Below are 10,724 nucleotides of genomic sequence, written 5' to 3'. Positions count from 1 at the left end.
AAAACAGGCTAGTAGAGTTTAAACTCAAGTTTATTGAAACAAATAATTGTTAGTAAACTACTTTTCAATATTACACATCAAGTTTGTTACAGCAATGGTGCTTACTGCTTAGTCACGGGAGAAGGCTGTAGGGAGGGATGTTGTTGAGCAGTACCATTGACCATACACCTATTGTGGCTACTTCTCGGAGTGATTACGGGCACATTCCAATGTTATTGTCGAAACACCCTTACCACCCTAACCTCGCAAAAGGAAAGTTAAACGTTAAACCAATCTTTTACGTTAACATAGTCAGACTTGACACATATTTTGTACAAAAAGATTACAACAGACAGGAAATTAATTATAAAATTCCGTTTCTATGATTTAAGGGGTTCATGAGTTGTGCTTTTCTTTCTTGTTACATAACCAGGGGATGAGCAATTGTTTATGATCAGATTGTCTTATCCCTTTCAGACCCAGCACACTCATTTGTGTAGGTAAATTTTTAAGTCCTGACAACCTAACCAACACGATTGTGTAGGTTAGATGTTTATTTGTTTTTTTGAAGTTTCTGGATCTTTCTGTTGCTCAGACGTGTACGCATCGATTGTGTAGGTTATGGAGATCAGCTGGGAATTTTTGTTTTGCAGTCTGCCTTCATGTCTTATGGTAACACTGATTGTTTTGTTGCAATGTCACGGTAAGATAGGAGAAAGAGGCAACTGTTAAGGTTAATGACTGTTTTATTTATGTTTTTAAACGTATATAATGCTAATCTATATATTAATTTTACCTAACCCGCCATGTTAAACTTCCCTATCCCAAGCGTGATGTATACAACTTCCTTACTTCTCGAGTGATGTAAAGTTGAAAAAAACTCACTCGGTGATGTAATGAAACCCATTTAAATAACATTGAGTGGATGACTTAAAAAATATACCTCTATGGAGCCAACGACGTTCAACGCTAGAAATCAGCTGTGTGTTTGAATTTTATTGTTATGCTTTGAAGAATTTTCCTAACCTGGCTTTTGTTTGTAAATGAACGTTACTGTTAGAAGATGAGTGAAATTGATAATGAAGCATATTGCTCGTAACCTCCTGAATATTGTCGGGTCAGGTAAAATCTTGTACGTTACACGTTAGGCAAGAGCGTGTTTACATCACTTTGGTGAATTATGCAACTCGCCTTCACTCGTTGCACAACATTCACCTGCGTGATGTAAAAACACTCTTACTTCACTTGTAATGTAAATAGCTATGAAACTGTTTTTCTTTGTCATAGCTAAATTGAGAGAACGGCTGGGCGTAGAAACTCGGTAGAGGTGTCTAAAGAAAGGTCTTGGTCTGTGGATGAGACATTAAAAGAGAAACGTGGTAAATTCCCTTGGGGATCTGCCCCAGTGGCCTTTGAATTCCCATCCCATGTTATTCTTATGGTTTAAAAACTGGGTTTTTGTCCCAGCTAATTTGAGAGAACGGCTGGGCGTAGAAACTTGGTAGGGGTCTCTAAAGAAAGGTCTTGGTCTATAGATGAGCCATCAAAAGAGGAACGAGGTAAATTCCCTTGCCTTTAAAGTTGCCTCTTCAAATTGGTTTACCATATGCATAATTCTACACTACTTTTTAATGAAACAGCTGTTAATATTATAAATTGTGATTTATTTAATTTTTCAAAATGAAGTACAGTATTTGCAATGGGTTTTTCTGATTTTACAATCGATTTTATTCTGCATCGTGTAATGTTTTGCAATAATGTTCTATTACCAAATCAGTGGAAAATCCTAATATCACAGTAACTCTTAAAATTATTTCTTAAGGAGTTAACTTATATCTATTGTATGGCTTGGTTTCTGCCTTTTTTTACCACTTCTTGGAGATTGTACATAGGTGATATTCTTTGGCGTATTGCATCTATAGACGAAACTTGGGTTGGTAAAATTATTACAATGGAAAAAAGCGAGAAATCCTGGACAATTTTATATAGGCTAAAAATAAAACTGAATTAACAATATTTTACATTTCTTGAGCAATCATAGAAATAACCGATTTGCAAACAATGGAAACATAGAAAAAGTCATAGAACACAACCAAGTAGAAGAAAAGAAATCATGTTTTTTTTATTTATAATCGTTATTATAGACAACCTAATGCGGCTATGAGAGGGAAAAATTTGTAGAAACACTAAAAAACAAGATCAGCTTTTTGAGAAATGATAAGATATTTACAAAAGATTTTGATTATATCTAACTGTTGTGTAGATCGTGAGTATTTCCATAATCTTCGTGAGTCGCCTGTAATGCTTCAGGTACACTAGTTATTTGAAATGGTTAATATGGTATTATGAAGGTTTCGTCTTTAAAACAAACCTAATCAATAATTTTACTATTTGAAATCTAGGTTAAAAACTAACATTTATTCAAAATTTGCTCAGGACTTTAAAGCGGTCGAGATGACTAAGATTCCCGGGTCTGAAAGGGCTATTTGGTTAAACAGGGTTTAAAATAACTGAAATAACAACAATTATTGTCTTCCTGATCCATAAAAATGAAAAATTTATTATGGAGGTATGTTTAATCTAGGGTATCACTTGCGGACTTACTGTATAGAGTTAATGTTTTTGGGCCTGAAATTTGAAGCCGCCGCAACAGCAGCAACGGCCATGCTTTGTTGCATGAATGTTCTGCGGGTTATATAGTTTTGTTTCAGTCCCACAAACGTGAGCTCACTATTTAATACGTAACATTGCTAAAGTAGGTAAGATAATATTATTTAAGGCCAGGACCAAGTTAATTCTTCAAAAACTTGCAATGATGAAATCACATTTAGGAATGGTGACCAAGCAATTAACATATGTGCCTGATCTAGTTTTTACTAAAGGTTTGTAGGAAATTAACTTTAACCAGATTAGGGGGTAGAAAAATCATGGAGCCTAGGGGCGCCAAAATACTAAATCTGGCCCTGGCTAAAACACAGTTTTATAACACCTTTGAAGGCTCTAAAGTAGAGAATAGTCTCGGTGTAATCCACCAACCTTACCTGCTCAGAAATCTTTATGACAAGTTACCAAAACATTAATATTACGAGCTGTTTGCCCGTCCTACGTACGGGAATCGAGTAGTCCATTATATCTGTATATAGTGTGTCTATTACTAATTCTTTGACAAGACAAATGAAAACATGTGATCATTGTTATTTTCCCAACCTTTCCTCAAAAAGTTAAATAATTTTCATAAGCTTTCTTTTGAAGATTCGTGGGCTCTGATTCTTATACAGCAATGATTAATATCTTACTTATTTCGTATAATCAATGACAAAGTACAGAACAATTAAACTAACCTCATAGTTCTATAGAATATTCTTTAATTCAACCAGCTGTTAGTTATAACAAATTATATTGCACTAAAACAAATTAAATATTTTAAAGACTGCTAAAAAAAAATAACTGAGAACATCTAGAATTTACTATCTATATTTAAACTAGGTAGCGTTCCCAGAGGCATCCACAAAATTGAGCGGAGTCATCAAGGGTTCATATTATATTGTTTTTGGCATACTGCAGTAAAAACTAACGTTTTTAATGCAAGTGTTGCGGGTGTAAAGTAGCATTTTTACTCTTTAGGGAGTAAAAATCGTTTTTAGCCTCTGTCGAGTAAAAATCAGCTGTTGTCAACTCAGTTGTAAATTTTGATTGTAAACGATTGCATGTATCGAAAATATGTATAGATTCGTTCTTCGTAATCATTTTAACCTACAGTCTCTTCCCGTAGCATTTTAGCATTGCAGATACATTAATCCATTCCCACACTTAACACTGCTCACCTTTACTACTTCCTTCACCACCCCCTACGTCGTGGACCTGTTTCCCTCTCTTCCCATAGCATTTTAGGATTGCAGACACATTAATGTAATTGCCAAAGACAGTTCCCACTTTCTGCACTGCTAGCCTTGTAGTGAATAAAATCTACAGTCAATGATAAATACAACTAAACTTAACTCACATGATTAATTAATTATTTAATATGTTTACTGTCAGATGTTATTAGTAAATACTCAGCTTTGTTTATATTCCATTATTGTTCATAGTTCAGTTTTCAGATTAATAAAACCCTTTATTCTGATTACAATTAATCTGGGTTTACTTTCATTACAATTTATTAATCTGAATTATTCAAATGTTAGATTATTTTCCTTACCTCTAACTCTTATACTATGGAAAGATTTCTAAAACCAGATAGATTTGACACTGATCCAAGTTTAAGTTGATAAATACAACTAAACTTAACTCACATGATTAATTATTTAACAGTGCTAAACTTTGGAAACATTTCCTAAAAACATTTGAAAGTTTTGTAAACAAAATTGGAACAAATGAAGAAAGAGTAACTTCAGAGGACAAACTGAACCTTTTAATTAATCATGTTTCCCAACCTATCTTCGAATTCATAACTGAATGTAATACCTATGATGAAGCCATCAAGATTCTGAACAGTATATTTATAAAACCAACGAGCGAAATCTTCGCAAGGTACCAGTTAGCTTCACGTAAGCAAAAATCAGGTGAGACTATCAGTGAATACCTACTATCCCTAAAAGTTCTAAGTAAGGAATGTAAATTTTCTGTAGTCACTGCTGAAGAACATAAAAACAACTTTATTCGGGATGTATTTCTTAGTGGAATTTTATCTTCTTCAATACGACAACGGCTTTTAGAAAATAATACTCTATCTCTGGAACAAGCTTGTAATCAAGCTCTAGCTTTGGAAGCTGCTCATAATCAGTCAGTCTGCTATTCTAATGTTGATCCTGTTGTAAATGCTAAGGTACTTCATCTGTAAATTCTAAGAATGATGTGTCACAGCTTTCAGCAACAACCTCTAAATGCTACTTCTGTGGATACGGTAGACATCCACGTGCATCATGTCCAGCTAAAGATGCAGTCTGCAAGAACTGCTCTAAAACAGGCCATTATTCAAAAGTCTGTAGGTCTAATCTCAAAAAGAGTAACAATAAAGCTTCTAACGCCGTTACAACTGATCCAAATGTCGTTGCTACTGTGACAGCAGCTTCACCTTCTTGTTTAAAACGAGCTGTGGTACCAGTCACTGTAGATAATCTTCAAGCCGATGCATTAATAGATACAGGAAGTTCAGAAACTTTTTTAAGTGATGCATTTGTTTCTAAACATAAAATTAGACTTTTCCATAGTTCTGGTAGAGTTTCAATGGCATCCATTTCACTTAGCTCTCAAATTGTTGGGTATTGCATTGTAAATGTAAGGCTTTTAGAACATTCATACACCAAAGCAAGAGTGGCGGTTTTGAAGGATCTGTGTGCTGACGTTGTGATAGGTCACGATTTGTTAAAACATCACTCACAAATTCAAATGGATTTTGGAGGACATAAATCACCATTAAACATATGCGCTCTAGCTCATGCTCAAATTGATCCTCCGCCTTTATTCAGCAATCTTACTGAAAACATAAGACCTATAGCGACTAAATCTCGCAAACATTCAATGAATGACAGCCTCTTCATTCGAAGCGAAGTTCAAAAACTTTTGTCGGAAGGAATAATTGAAGAAAGTCGATCACCATGGCGAGCTCAAGCTCTAGTCACAACCAATGAAAACCATAAGAAACGAATGGTTATAGACTATTCTCAAACTATAAACCGCTTTACGCTGCTGGATGCTTATCCACTTCCTAGCATAGAAAGCGTAGTTTCTAAAGTATCAAAATACTCAGTTTTCAGTACCATTGATTTATCTAGTGCGTACCATCAGATTCCTATTAGAGAGGATGAAAAGCAATATACAGCTTTTGAAGGTGATGGTAGACTTTATCAATTCACCAGAATTCCATTTGGGGTCACAAATGGAGTAGCTTGTTTTCAGAGGGTAATTGATGATATCATTCGAACTGAAAATTTAAATGGAACTTTTGCATATCTCGATGACATCACAGTATGCGGAAATGATCAACGTGACCATGATGCAAACTTAGAGAAATTTCTTGAAGCTGTCAAGAAATATGGCCTTACTATTAATGAGAACAAAAGCAGGTATTCGCTAAAGTCAATAAACCTCTTGGGATATGAGATAAGTAATAAAACCATCCGGCCCGATCAAGATAGACTGAAACCATTACAGAATCTACCGCTGCCTACAGACACTGCTTCACTGAGAAGAACTATAGGTATGCTATCTCACTACTCAAAGTGGGTCCCACATTACTCAGAAAAAGTACATTGTTTAATACAAACTAAAACGTTTCCAGTTTCATCTCAGGCTGCCGCAAGCTTTGAAAATCTGAAGCAAGAAATAATCAAATCAGCTATTTCTGCTATTGATGAGGATATCCCCTTTGATGTTGAAACTGATGCATCCGAGCATTCAATTGCAGCAAGCCTTTCCCAGAACGGTCGACCTGTTGCATTTTTCTCAAGAACCTTATCATCAAGTGAACAAAGACACTCTGCTGTTGAAAAAGAAGCTTATGCTATTGTCGAAGCTCTGAAAAAGTGGCGACATTTCCTTATTGGTCGACACTTCAAACTCATTACGGACCAAAAATCTGTGTCCTTCATGTTTGATAACACCCACTCAAGCAAAATCAAGAATGAAAAAATACTTAGATGGCGTTTGGAGCTTGCATGCTATAGTTATGACATTATTTACAGGCCGGGAAAACAAAATAATGTTGCTGATACCTTATCCCGAGTCTGTGGATCAACCAATTCAAACAAGCTGCATCAACTGCATGCTCAACTTTGTCATCCAGGAATCACAAGGATGGCACATTGGGTGAGAAGTCGGAATTTACCATACTCCTTGGAAGAAATAAAGAGAATGACTGCTTTGTGTCCCACCTGTGCGGAAATAAAACCTCGTTTTTACAGACCTCAGGAAACAACTCTTATAAAGGCAACTGCTCCATTCGAAAGGTTGAATATAGATTTCAAAGGACCATTGCCAACAAATTCTAAAAATAGGTACTTGCTGACTATAGTAGATGAATTTTCACGCTTTCCATTTGCGTTTCCATGCCAGGATATGACGACTAACACAGTGATAGAAAAGCTATGTGATTTGTTTTGCTTATTCGGTCTGCCTTCTTTTATTCACACTGATCGAGGCGCATCATTCATGTCAAGAGAACTAAAAGATTTCTTAAACTCTAAAGGTGTAGCGACAAGCCGAACCACGCCATATAACCCGCAAGGAAATGGTCAAATCGAGCGGTATAATGGTACAATTTGGAAAGCTATTAAACTATTGTTAAAAAGTTGCAATCTTTCAGTACATAATTGGGAACTTGTATTAAATGATTCCCTGCACGCTATTCGCTCGCTTCTATGCACAGCCACAAACCAGACTCCACATGAACGGATGTTTATTCATTCGAGAAAATCCTCCAACGGTCAGTCCTTACCAACTTGGCTTCTTGAATCCCAAAAAGTATTATTGAAAAGAAATGTTAGACAAAGTAAATATGATCCATTGGTTGACGAAGTTGATCTGATTGACGTTAATCCTAACTACGCAACAATACGACTAACAAATGGAGAAGAAAAGACAGTCTCTCTTAGACAGTTGGCTCCAAGAGGAGACATTGAGCTCACAAACTGTTCTGAAGAGTGTACGGAGCAAAGTGTAGATGAACCTGAGCTTGCTGACATCAGGGAAGAATGTCATTTGACCATAAATGAAGACACCATCTCTCAGACAAAACAACAGCAACTGAACACACATGTTCAGTCACTTCCAACTGTCTATCAATCTCAACCAAACACCAACCAGACCAAAGCTGACCAGTTGAATAGTTTAAGTGATGGTCAAGCAACACTGAGGCGAACATCAAGAATCAGATATCCTCCAAAATACCTGAAAGACTATTCTCTATCTAGGAGGGGAGAATGTAGTGAATAAAATCTACAGTCAATGATAAATACAACTAAACTTAACTCACATGATTAATTATTTAATATGTTTACTGTCAGATGTTATTAGTAAATACTCAGCTTTGTTTATATTCCATTATTGTTCATAGTTCAGTTTTCAGATTAATAAAACCCTTTATTCTGATTACAATTAATCTGTGTTTACTTTCATTACAAGCCTTACTACTTCCTCCACCATTTCCTACGTCATAGACCTGTTTCCTTCCCTTCTCATAGCATTTAGGATTGAATATACATTAATCTGCCAAAGACGGTTCTCACACTATGCTTATACTTAACTACTTCCTAAGCCACTTCCTACTTCGTGGACCTGTATTCATAACTTTCCATAACAATTTAGTATTTTAGATACGTTAATCTAATTGCCACAAACATTCCCCACACTCCCCACTGCTCGCATTTCCTACTTCCTTCACCACTTCCTACGTCTCGGACCTGTTTCCCTCCCTTCCCTTGGCATTATTGGATTGCAAATACCTTAATCTATTGGTCATAAACAGATCCCACACTCCAAACAACTCACCTTTACTACTTCCTTCACCACTTCCTACGCCATGGGCCTGTTTACATCTCTTTCTATAGCATTTTAGTTTTGCAGATACCTCAATCTAATCGACATAAAAAGTTCCTACACTCCGGACTAATTGCCTTGACTATTTCCTTCACCACTTCTTACATCGCGGACCAGTTTTCCTCCCTTCCCATAGCATTTCAGGATTGCAGATACCTTAATCTAATCGTCATAAACAGTTTCCACAGCCCGGACTGCTTGCCTTTACTACTTACATCACCACTTCCTACGTCACGGACCTGTTTCCTTTCCTTCCAATAGCATTTTAGGATTGCAGATACCTTAATCTAATCGTCATAAAATGTTCCACACTTCCCGACTGCTCGCCTTTACTCCTTCACCACTTCCTACCTCATGGACCTGTTTCCCTCCCTTCCCTTAGCATTATTGGATTGCAAATACCTTAATCTATTGGTCATAAACAGATCCCACACTCCGAACAACTCGCCTTTACTACTTTCTTCACCACTTCCTACGTCACGGACCTGATTCCCTCCCTTCCCATAGCATTTTAGGATTGCAGATATCTTAATCTAATCGTCATAAAAAGTTCCCACACTACGGACTGCTCGCCTTTAGCCTACTCCTTCACCACTTCCTACGTCACGGAACTGTTTCCCTCCCTTCCCATAGCAGTTTAGGATTGCAGATACCTTAATCTAATCGTCATAAACAGTTTCCACACTCCGGACAGCTCACCTTGACTACTTCCTTCACCACTTCCTACGTCGCGGACCTGTTTTTCTCCCTTCCCATAGCATTTTAGGATTGCTGATACCTTAATCTAATGGTCATAAACAGATCCCACACCCGGAACAGCTTGCCTTCACTACTTCCTTTACCACTTCCTACGTCGCGGACCTTTTTCCTTCTCTTCCAATAGCATTTTAGGATTGCAGATACCTTAATCTAATCGTCATAAACAGTTTCCGCACTCCAGACTGCTCACCTTTACTACTTCCTTTACCTCTTCCTACGTCACGTACCTCAAGCTAGTGTCGTCATTTGATTATATTTATGATTCATACCGTTTCTGTTCTAATATCTGTGGAATAGTGCTATCCGCTATTTCTTTATCTACTGCATTCAAAAGTCAACAGCTGATCACATGTCTTTGTTTTTGTTAATGTGTCAAATACTGCTTCCATAAGGATTACATTGAAACTTTGAGACCCAGTGGGGCGGATTCCTGAGAGACTTTTTTAACGCCATATAGATGTTGGCACTCACCGATATGGTCTTTATCACTACGCAAAATTTGAAAACCATTGATTCAGCCGTCTAGGAGGAGTTTGCGTATTACGAAATGCATAAGAGTCGACGTATAAGAGCTTCGCTCGCTCCTCTCAATTATCTCTCATCCTCTTACTGAATAAATGAACGTACCAATGATTATAACATTACACATAGTATAAATAAGTCAATTCTAAAGATTCTACGTATGTCATTTCATTTTCATCCAAATGCTGAATTTGTGTCGAAAACGCTGAATGTTTAAAGCTGTTACGTTAAGCAAATAGAATTGTACCAAAAGCTAGAGTAGAATGTTAGCGTCGGCTGCTAGACTTTTAAAAATGTAAAACTTAAATTCTAAAAAACTGTAACCCTAAACTAAAATTATGGCTTTGACATTCCTTAGTTCTCAAAATTATTTTTCTTTCAACACAAAAATCATGAAAATCCGTCAAGTGGTTGATTCAGAATCCGGGTGATGGTTAGCCGTTGATGCTTAGAATGGCCACCGTCACCGGGTGACGGTATGGGCCAAAATTATTTTTACGGTAACAAAAAAACACTTATAATCAACTCAGATGAGAACAATATATATACCATGAGTGAGTGAGTGAGTGAGTGAGTGAGTCAGTCAGTGAGTCAGTGAGGGCTTTGCCTTTTATATATACAGATTCAAAAGTTTGACAACCATGGATGAGAAGCACATTATTTATGTTGATAATGAGGCAGCTGTTCGTTTATAGAAAAAAATCCTGAGTTCCATAAAAGAACAAAGCACATTGTGAGAGGTTTTTTGTTCGTGAGAAAGTACTAGATGGAACTATAAAAGTTACAAGAGCCATCAGAGATTCAAATAGCGGACATACTGACCAAACCTCTGAAACCTGGACGTTTTAAAATTCTGTGTTGTAAGATTGATTGGTGTTTGTTTGTGATTTTAAGCCTAAACAAAAATGGGGAGTATTGAAATAATTTTT

The sequence above is a fragment of the Macrosteles quadrilineatus genome, unplaced genomic scaffold (assembly GCF_028750875.1).
Source record: "Macrosteles quadrilineatus isolate MER2022 unplaced genomic scaffold, UCM_ALF_1.0 Scaffold_1__1_contigs__length_201487025, whole genome shotgun sequence".
In the NCBI taxonomy this organism is placed as follows: domain Eukaryota; kingdom Metazoa; phylum Arthropoda; class Insecta; order Hemiptera; family Cicadellidae; genus Macrosteles; species Macrosteles quadrilineatus.
This window is presented reverse-complemented; position numbering follows the sequence as displayed.